The sequence below is a fragment of the Cynoglossus semilaevis genome, chromosome 8 (genome assembly GCF_000523025.1).
Source record: "Cynoglossus semilaevis isolate Cse_v1.0 chromosome 8, Cse_v1.0, whole genome shotgun sequence".
Classification (NCBI taxonomy): Eukaryota; Metazoa; Chordata; class Actinopteri; order Pleuronectiformes; family Cynoglossidae; genus Cynoglossus; species Cynoglossus semilaevis.
In genome coordinates, this window is record NC_024314.1 from 20,844,071 (window position 1) to 20,854,348 (window position 10,278).

At 41.5% G+C, this 10,278-nt stretch overlaps 1 protein-coding gene across 2 annotated transcripts in view; it reads right to left on the reverse strand.

The window, feature by feature from the left end:
• Positions 1-10,278, reverse strand: part of chchd3a (coiled-coil-helix-coiled-coil-helix domain containing 3a) — a 67,065-nt gene that overhangs the window by 5,935 nt on the left and 50,852 nt on the right. The gene's annotated exons all lie outside the window — the stretch shown is intronic.

Below are 10,278 nucleotides of genomic sequence, written 5' to 3' on the forward strand. Positions count from 1 at the left end.
GTGCGGCGTGGTAGCCAAGATGGATCAAGTTACGGGTGCTTCCAATGGTGTATGCAGGGGGTGAAATTCCAGAGCATTAAAATGAGATTTTGTCTTGCTAGCAGTACTTGGTTAGACGGTCTGAGCAGAAGAAGAGGTGCTGCTGGTACCGGTGCCTCTGCCAGTGTTAACTGCTCTTGTCTGTCTCTTCGCACACCCCATAAAAATCCATAATGACAACACATGCACATGCTCGGGCTATTATGCTAATAGCGGTGTCATCGTTTTGTTCACACCAGTGCGCAGGACACTCCATCTGCCTCACTAAACGCGCCTTGCGTGGGTGTGAAAGAGAAAGAGAATTTGCCCGTCAGCAACTCCCAAAGACCTCAGAGGAGTACCGGGGGTGAAGTGGAGCCCCCGTAGTCAGAATCAGATGTTTGATTTGCCCCCTGGAGTGAGAAATTACCCCCCCGTTGGATACAAAGCAGGGGATTGGTCGCATGGGTCATTACCCCGGGAGCTATGCAGCAGGCAAGATGGTGCAGTGAAGATGTGTACACATGAGCGTCTCCGTATGGTCATATTTGTCGTCGGGATAGGAGAAATCTATGGTCCATGTAAGCAGAGGTCAGTGACAACATGAAAACTGCTGTCAGTAGCAGTGGGAACTATTGATACTTCCAATCATTGAGACACAAGTACAAGACTTTCATAGAAGATATGTGAGAAAGTGGCATGTTTCTCCTGCGCAGGCAGTGAGGCATTAATCATCACCACAGCAAAAGAAAAAAGGAATCAGTAACTTTGGTGTTTTGGTGTCATTTCCAAACACAAAGTCACATTTCATAAGCTTTTGTGTCTTTTGTCCAGACAGAAAGCCTCTTCAAACTGCTTACAAATAGAGTTAGTGAGGAGCATGCACAAACAGATGAGGAGTCTGGAACAACGTGGCCATAAGAAGGCAGTATAATCCTGGGTTTTTTAATATCTCATCAGAACCAGCATTTTGGGTACAGTACTCCTGGTCTACAAATGTGTAAATTTTGGTTGCTCTGCTATCAACGTCGTCGACTTAGAAGTACTGTAGGTGCTTTCTTGCTAACGGCATACAATAAACTATTGTAAGTTTTAGAATTTGTGTATGTGTGGTTTCATCATTGATTTTGGCGCCTGATGTCGCGCTATATCATTTCAGGGTGTGGCTCTGGCTGACATACGGGCTAGGCTAATTCCCATTTTGCATATTTCTGGACTGTGGGAGCAGCAAAGCCTGGTTCTTTTTGCTGTAAGACAAGGGCCCTAATGCAACCAAAAACAGCGATAGTCTAAGAGTACAACTAAAATGGCTAACTGCATAACTTTACATCTTTGGTGTATTGTTTTACATGAAGCAGAGACAGCATCAGAAGAACAATCGAAAAATACGTAGAAGCAGAAGTTAGACATAAACAGTCAACTCCTGAATGGTTTAAAAACACTCCTCCATCCATCCATGCTACTTACTCTACAGCCCACAGGGAGCACCTATTTCCCAGAGTATTTTTTTTTAATTTAGAAACTTCAGGTGTGGACAGTGACGCTGTGATGAGATTCTCAAATTTGTGGATCCACGGGGGAGAGATTCGGTCATTCGCTGGGAGGCATGACAAGGCGATTGCTCTGAGTCAGGGTATTGAACGATGACAGCAGCACGAGCAGAAACCGCTGGCATCCCATTTCTATGGATCCTGGCTCTCGTTTATTAAAGTCTATTGGCATCTACAGGGACGATGAGAGCAACATACAACCACTAATTACTTTCTTAAGCATCTGCGTTAATGCCAGGTGCATCCTGCTGATACAAACCACAGTGTTTATCACCAGTAATGGCCTCGGAGAGGAAGAAAGGAGGACACATGAAGGGAGGAGAGGAAGTAAAGGAGGATAGGGGTTGGACTGGAGGGTAGAGCTTTTTTTTTTTTTTTTTTCACGATGATTAGAAACTAGACAGTGGTGCTATTTTTGCCAGTTGGCTCCTTCAGGAAGGGTCTCAGACGGCGGTTGAGTTAATCATGGAGACAATAACAGTGTCACACGCACACGATCATTTATCATTAAGATTAACATTAAGTTCGTGACGCCAACCACACGGAGGTGGTAGGGAACGTCTTCGGGCTTCGCTTCCTCCCCCCTTTAGTCTCACATTATGTGCCCCTCTTGTCATTTACCACAGGAAGAATAAAGAGGGCTTTACAGAGGAGTGAGGGAATGCAAATATGATAGACATGTCATTTCAGTTATGGCCTATAAAAACAGGACTATAGAAGGGTTGCCATTCTTTATCCTTTTATGGATGAAACCACATTTTCTTAGCAATAAGGTGTCATAAAATATATCATAAGTAACAGTCTCCTTCTATTATACTGGTTCCTAAAGCAGGGGGCAAGTCCCCGTAGAGGCCACGTAGCTACAGCAGGGGAGGAGCAGAAAGAATTTCATTTAAATTCTTTACTGATTTTAAGCAATTGAATCTGATTGAGGAACATCGTTATTTATATGCTACAACATTTTAATTCATTTCACATCGTGCGCAGAATGTATCCAACAAAAATACCAACCAGTTTGAATCAATAGTCACAATATCTTACAGCTATGGGAAGCCCAGCTCATAATTATAGAAATAGTTAAGGACGACAATGAATCAGAAGATTCCCCTGTAACCTGAGCATAAACCCATTCATAAACAGAGACATTGTGTCACAATCCCAAAGGAAGAAGGAATGAATGGAAAAAGCTCAAAAAGCTCAAAGGCAGTCTGACATTTTTACTGAGTTTACGGTTTTGCCTCGCTGTAGAGAGAGTGGTTTGGTAAACAGTTCCTTCAGCTCAGATGGTAAGCATTTTAAAATGTATTTAATCAGAACCTCAATATATATGTATATAGCCTTGTTATTTGAATAGTAGCATCCAAGCCAAAAAAGTGTGGACACTCCTCATCCATACAGTCTGTGGATCATTAAGAGCATAAAAGTAAAAAGAATAGTGTCTGCACCAACTCAAGGTTCTATTTCTATATTTTATAGAACCAGACACACAATAAATGTTCAACTATCTTTCTATTTCTCTTTTCTTCCTACATCTATATACCAGACTTCTTTTGTTCCTTTTCTTGGTATTTTCTAGAATATATCTGTAACCCTGAATGATTCAAAGGATATTTAATAAAACTGTGTGTGTATGTGTGTGTATGTGTGCGTGTGTGTGTCACACCCAGGAGACATGGAATCCAAACAGTCAGATGGGTCCTGCCTTGTACCATTAGTGCCAGTTAGGTCTATAACATCATTATATTCGAACCCTGCCCCCAACCTTACACACACACACACACACACACACACACACACACACACACACAGGGACACACATATACATTCTATATGAACACCAGCACCCAGACTGTCGCCTCAATACTCTGTTTGAGGGAGGAATCCAAAAGGGAGGAGTTTGGTTTAGACAGCAGCGTTACAGTTCCTCGGCTCTGCGTCATGAATCGTAAAGCAGACAGATGTAAAGAACAGTGGACAGTGACAGGGAGGGGATGCGACAGAGAGACAGACGGTGGAAAAAAGAAGAAGGAAAGAGGAGAGGTGAAAAAAAGAGACACAGGAGGAAACTCTTAAAGATGTCTTCTGGCTTCCTTTGTCAAGTTTTCTCTTCAGGAGAGGCTGAAGAGAAAGAGAGAGAGAGAGGGGCAGGAATGATACCAGACGGTGACTGTGTTCCATTTAACATGCAATAAAGCAGAACAGATTACCTGCTCTCTCCTCTCACTGCCCACCTACCTCCTCAAGGTGTCCCTATATCATTTAATACAATCCTCTCTTTTAACTTAGCCACTGCCGAGTCAGCGAATTTTCATAACACAGACACTTTTCCATGGTTCTCTGGCAACGACGTCATTATTCACGGAACGCATTGACTGCAAAAGGACGTACTGAGACTGACGCCGGGATTTCATCACCATGCAGATGAGTTACGCCAATAAGGCGTTGCGTAAAATGGAATCCAGTCATTTTTCAAGCCAACCTGTATTGATCATGTTGACAACGAGCTGTGACTACTGTATGTGGACGCGGCCAGTGAAATGGCTTCCATACATCTGTGTTAGTGACACGACACGCTTCAGGAGTTGAATGAAACCGTGAAACACATCTAAAACCATGTTCCTCCATTTGTCATAATTTACTTTACATTAATAGAAAGATATTTTGAACCTACAGAGAGACACGCCAGTTGAACAGGAGAACTAAACTTTTTGTAGAGTTTAATTAATTGTTGGTGATTGGCTACACTTCCAAGATGGTCATAGAAATGATTCTTCCCACGGTTAATTTCAGAGTTTCACTTGTCTGTCAGTTTGTCTGTTCAATGAATCAGCATTATAGGTCCTCCTGTGCAGGCACAGAGGCATTGTTCTTAAGCAAGAAGCTACAGCAAAAACAGGTACGTATTGCATTTCTCTAGCCAGAAGGACGAGAAGTGTTCCACACAGCATTTTCATAATGTGTATTGCATTTCTCTAGCCAGAAGGACAAGTGTTCCACACAGCATTTTCATAATGACCCATTGTGTATGACAAAAACCAAAATATTTTTTTTATTCTGACTCTATTATGTTTATTTCTTTCTTGCTACCTTTTGCTCAGTAAAAGCCATCTGCTCCATTTCTACAGGAATTCTAATGCTCTTATTATTCAGTTATGATTTAAGCCCCTTTAAGCACTTGGACAAAAGCAGGAAGCACATGTTGCTAGAAATCATCATCTTTTTTTTTTTACTCTAGAACTGTACTCTCTCGCTCCATCTGTGCTACAGAGGTGGAGCTAACAGATTGAGTTCCCAATCACCACATTGTCTATTTATCATCATTTGGGTCCACTTAGGGGTTAAAAGGGTTAAGGGGCGGGTGCTGGTTCTCCCTTAAATAGACCTCATGTTCTCTGTAGTTAAAGCAGGCGTCAGTATCGAGGGGGTAAATAAATACAAATGATCCAGTTAGAGAGAAAAATGACATGCATTCAGCTCACTCTGCTTTTTAAAAGCCAAAACTGAATGACACCCCGCAGTGAAATCCATCAGCGTGGATAAAAGGTTAGTGGAGAGAGGAGAAGACGGGGTAAGACAGAGGAAGGGAGACAAAAATGGACAGAGATTGGCAAAAGTGTGATTGATATAAAGACAGCAAGAGAACAAATAGTGTATGGTTGTTGGGGCGGGAAGGGGGAGACAATAACAAAGACAGAGTGAGTGGGTGAGATTTAAATCAGAAACACTAAGTGAACAGTGGGAGGACAGATGGGTAAATGAAAGTATGAAAGAAAATGTCTTCTTACACAAAGCATAGTTTTCAGGAGACAGGACAGACACAAAAGTGTGTGATGTTTTTATAGACTGTATACAAAAATATGGACGTCATTTGTGACCCTATTTAACTAATGCTAGGTCAAAAACATAGTAATAGGTGCAGTACCAGAATTGACCAGCAACTTTAAAAAGTAGTTTCTTTCATTATCTCGGGACATGTCATACAGATCCATGAGAGTCTTCATGGACTCGTATATGAAGGGACATCACCTGTGAGTCTCACTTGCCCCGTTCAAGCATAGCTCCAGGTGCTGTTCAATTGCTGACCAGCAGGGGCTTTAAACTGCCTTTTGATTGGTGCCATGCAAAAAAGTTCTAGTAAAAAAGACAGTTTTAGGTGCAGAACCATAGCTGACCAACAGGGGTTGGCTTTAAAATTAAGTTTTTTCGTAACTGGGCAGCTGGTGGACTTGAACCTGAACCTTTCCGGACACAAGTCCGCTTCCTTAACCACTAAGCCACCACTACCCTTAAAGGTCGTACTAGATCACTTTTTAAAATCCAAACTTCTTTACAAACCGTTATCTAATCGTTCCACTTGTTTTCCACTGACTTTCATCCACATTTCTTGACCTTTTCTGGCCGCTCACACACACTACATTTTGCACCTCGTCCATTTCTTATATACGGTCTACGTCATGTAACCTTCAACTGGGCGATTTCTACTAGTTCCATGGATCCTGTTTGTGAGACACTATGAAATTTCAAGGCTCATCTGCAGCGGTGAGAGGCAGCACTTTGTGATAAATATGAAATACATTTTCTCAGCACATCCGGAGAGTCACTCATTTTCTGTTCCATCAATCATGTCAATGTAATATTCACTATATAGAGGAAAAAAAATATACAGAAAAGCAATAAAAGCTGAGAGTGCGAGTGTATGTGCATTGTGTGTCTCTGTATACACCCACGCACCTTTTTTCAAATTATGTGTGTGTGCTTTTTACTGCCTGCACTGCAGAGCTCTTAAGGCTGTAAGAAGAGCTTTTAAGATGGTTATTGACTTCAAGCCCTTCAGCTGACCACCATTCTGTCCCTGCGACCTGGGTTGCCTAGCTACAGAACTGTGGTTCACCCTTACCTGTCAAGGGGGTCATATCACTGCTCAGTCTGTTTTCTTCGTTGGCTGCTTCTGAGTAATACAAGTCTCTGCCGCAGTGTTTTCAATACCCAGCAATGACTAACCCGCTGAGGTAATTACTGTGATTTGGAGTAATTAAAGGTGCTGCTAGCATGATTAAAGACTAATAAACCATTACTTGATGAATGTATGGATATCAGGTTTACACCTAAAATGTACAACAACAAAGTCAAGAATAGGGAAAGTCCCGACCTGTCTGACATGTAGTAGTGTGGTGTTTCTTAGCTCCACACTATGGTTGTTACTTTTTTCACCCACACAATCACACCTGACAAATACAGTGTGTACAGCACTTTCTCTCACTCTCTAAAATCGGCACAAACTGAGCGATAATGGTTTCATCATCAAAGATGACGAAATGGTTTGTAAATTAGGATTTCACTTTCCAGGATTGTTTATCTGTTCTGTTTTATACATAATAGACATTTTTTAATTAAAATACAGTTTGAAGGAAAATATTCAGTTTAAATTGGCAATATATATATAAAAGTAACTTCACCAATAAAATGTAAAAGTTTACTGAATCAAATAAATGCAAATTATAAGGAGTCATTCCAGTTTTCTAATACAGAACGATGGCTCTTGGCCACCGTGAAGAAGAGCAACTCTCAGGTGTGGTTTCTGTAACAGAGCAGTAAAGCACAAACATGGGAAACAAAGAGCCGTTTACACTCAACAGGTTTTGCTCCACGCCTCCCCATTTCACCTTTCTATGTCTGGTGTGTGTGTGCGCAAGAGACAAAGCAAAGACAGAAGCTGTTGTTACTGTCAACTGAATTCAATTATAAAAAGATTTATACAAAAATAAAAAATAAGAACCAGAAGAGAAAGAGAGAGAGAGTGTGTGTAGCCTGAGGGAGAATGACAGTGAAGTGACAGGTAAAATTGAAAATTCCATTCTCTACAGACAAATGTATGGAGCGGAACGGAGACACTTGCATTTGACAAACGCACGCACACTTGTACACAAACAAAAACAGGGCGCCCGAACAATGACGCCACTCTTTCTGATCTTCAGCAAAATGTCAAAATCAAGGGGAGAAAATACGAGACTTGACGTGGCCGTGGCTTCAGGAGAAATCCAAAGATGATGGTCTCAATCCTGGAGTGATTCACGGCCCCTGTCAGACCCAGACATTCACAGGATGTGATGTCCCACCGCTATCTCTATTCTGCAGAGACCTTGGACAAACACACAGTGACCGGTTTTGACAGGAAAGCCCAAAGCCCTGGCAAAGGTTAGTAGTGACAGCAGGGCTTAGCGCTAGCCACCGTACTTTCATTCCCTACTCCGTCTTCTCACCTAATCTCACATCTACCATTTACCTTGGAGCCTGTCAGCTCCCACCTCAAGCTAACACCCTGCTGAGTATCAGCGCTCTGTGGAGACGCCGCGAAGGCTGGTGCACGTGCACCCCAATACACTACTGCATCTCTGGACGCGAGCGATCTTAAATGTATTCACCCTCACACACTAAGTGCACACACACGCACACACATGCATTTATGTAGTGCCGTAAAGGTCAGATATTCAGAGCCGGTCAGTGTGATAATGCATCCGACGTGGATAAACACTTTGGTTGAACGCAAGCAACATATAAATCAGGTGTGAGGCGGGGAGAAACGTTCTCTCCTGCACACCAGAGAACTCTTATCTGGAATCAGGAGTGTCACGGGGGGAAGATATATGAAAAAATAGCTTTGCTGTTTTTAATGTATGGCTGCGTCTCACGTACCGTGTTGTTACATTATCTTTTATACGTTGTGTATGATTATGCACTTAGAGAAGACCAGCTGTTAATCTTATACACAGGACTGTTTTGATGCAGTTGTCAGCCTTGGGCTACATGCAGAGTGGTATTTGATTTCGCTTTTGTCCATGTAGTCAAAAATATGACCAACTCATCTCTGGATTTGAAAAATAACATAAGAGGAAGAGTAATAACAGTGATGCTTTTACTGTTATGGGATAAAAACAAACAAAAAAAAGAGTAATACTAATGCATTTTAAGCTATAATTGGGCAATAAAATAAAAAGAACTAAACTAAATTTCTGCATTCAAATCAGTTATTCAGAAAAGTCAGTAATGCCAGCGATGCCTTCACTGTCCAAGGGAAAATGTACAGTGCTAAATTAATTATAATTTGTTTTTGTGAAACAAGTAGGATTTGAGTTGAACTTGAGTCAATACAAGTCAGTGATTCATGTAGACATGTTGGTATAATGAGGTCATGGTGAAGCAGGAGAGTTCAACTTCCAAGAGCGCCATCTTCCTTAAGAGACTCAGATGGGAATATGGTGAAAAATAAAAAAAACAGCAGGGAACAGCTGTAGTAAACACCTATGCAGAAAAGAAAAAAAAGAAATCCTTCATGAAGAAACAAATGTCCTTCAGTCCCTTGAGTCTCCACCTTTCACACTTTAATCAGTTATTTCAACAACACTAAAGGAAATTGTTCCTTCTGTACCACTGTATGTACAAGGTAGTTTTTATGTCAGCAGGGGATTTAAATAACATGTTTACAACAGTTAAAGTTTAAACAAAAGGTATTAGTGTACGCTTGTATGTTATCATAAGTCTTTTTTTTCCATTTTAAAAATGATTTACTAAGACTGTCAAACCTTTTAATTAGATTAATCACGATTGCAATTAATCACAATTAACCATGATTAATCAAGATAAATCAATATTCAAATCTTCCAGCCGTAGACCTAGTTTCTGCCCTGCACCTGGTAGAGTGTGACACAAGCCTACCGTCTGACCTTCAGTTCAAGTCTCCAAACACAATGTTCCTACAGTGCCACAGATCTTTTTTTTACTCTTATATAACATGAGCCATATTGCTGATTAATCCTTAGACTACTATCGTACTATCAAAGTACTATCACTTTTCCTGTACTATCGCAGAAAAAAGTGAAGAGGGATCTTTGTCAAAAGACAGATCCTATCTGCGACACTTCTTAACATTAACATATCAAATGTTAATTCAATCATGTACAGGATGTACGACACCACGGCTTCTCTTTCTTTGTACCGTTTTTTATCTCTAGGAGACATTTTCAGCTATGAGAAAATCAAAAGCCTCTGTGAGACAGAAATGACCCCCCCGCCTTCCTCCAATATTCAACACAGGTCACTAAGATCATTTTATCTCTGTGTCATGAGAAAGAGCTTTGAGCAAAGACAAACTTATTATGTCCAGAGAAGATAATCTTTACGATCCAAGCACATTACCAATGAACTTACACCCAATCAAAGTTGGGCCAAACACACCCTGTTAAATCCAATTAACCCTGAGCTCTGATTTCGACTCTGAATCCCAGCTCCTCTTCTTATAAGACCAGACCTTCATGCCATTTCATTACCTGATACATACGCACAAATTCTCTCAGTCACGTCAATGCTAATGTACAACCCAATCTGCCAATCCCTGCTACCCGTCAAGGACCAAAATCACATGACTACCCGTGCATTAGCTCAAAGTTTGCTCTCAGTTAGCGCCGTCATTTGCCTCTAATGTTATTTGAGTCTTTTTTTCCCCTTTAATGTGATTTGGAAAGTCTCAGCTTCAGCTTCCACCAGTCGAGCACTGAACCCCCCGGTGGACGAGCCTAATCACTTTCTAGCATTTCTGGGGGAGACAATGATCCCAGTGTTAGCGCTGGCTAATGACCAGCTAATGCAATTAGCCTAGCCTCCCAGGAGGAGAGCTCAGAGCCAGGGCCCATTCTAGCCCCACCTTGCCCAGGCT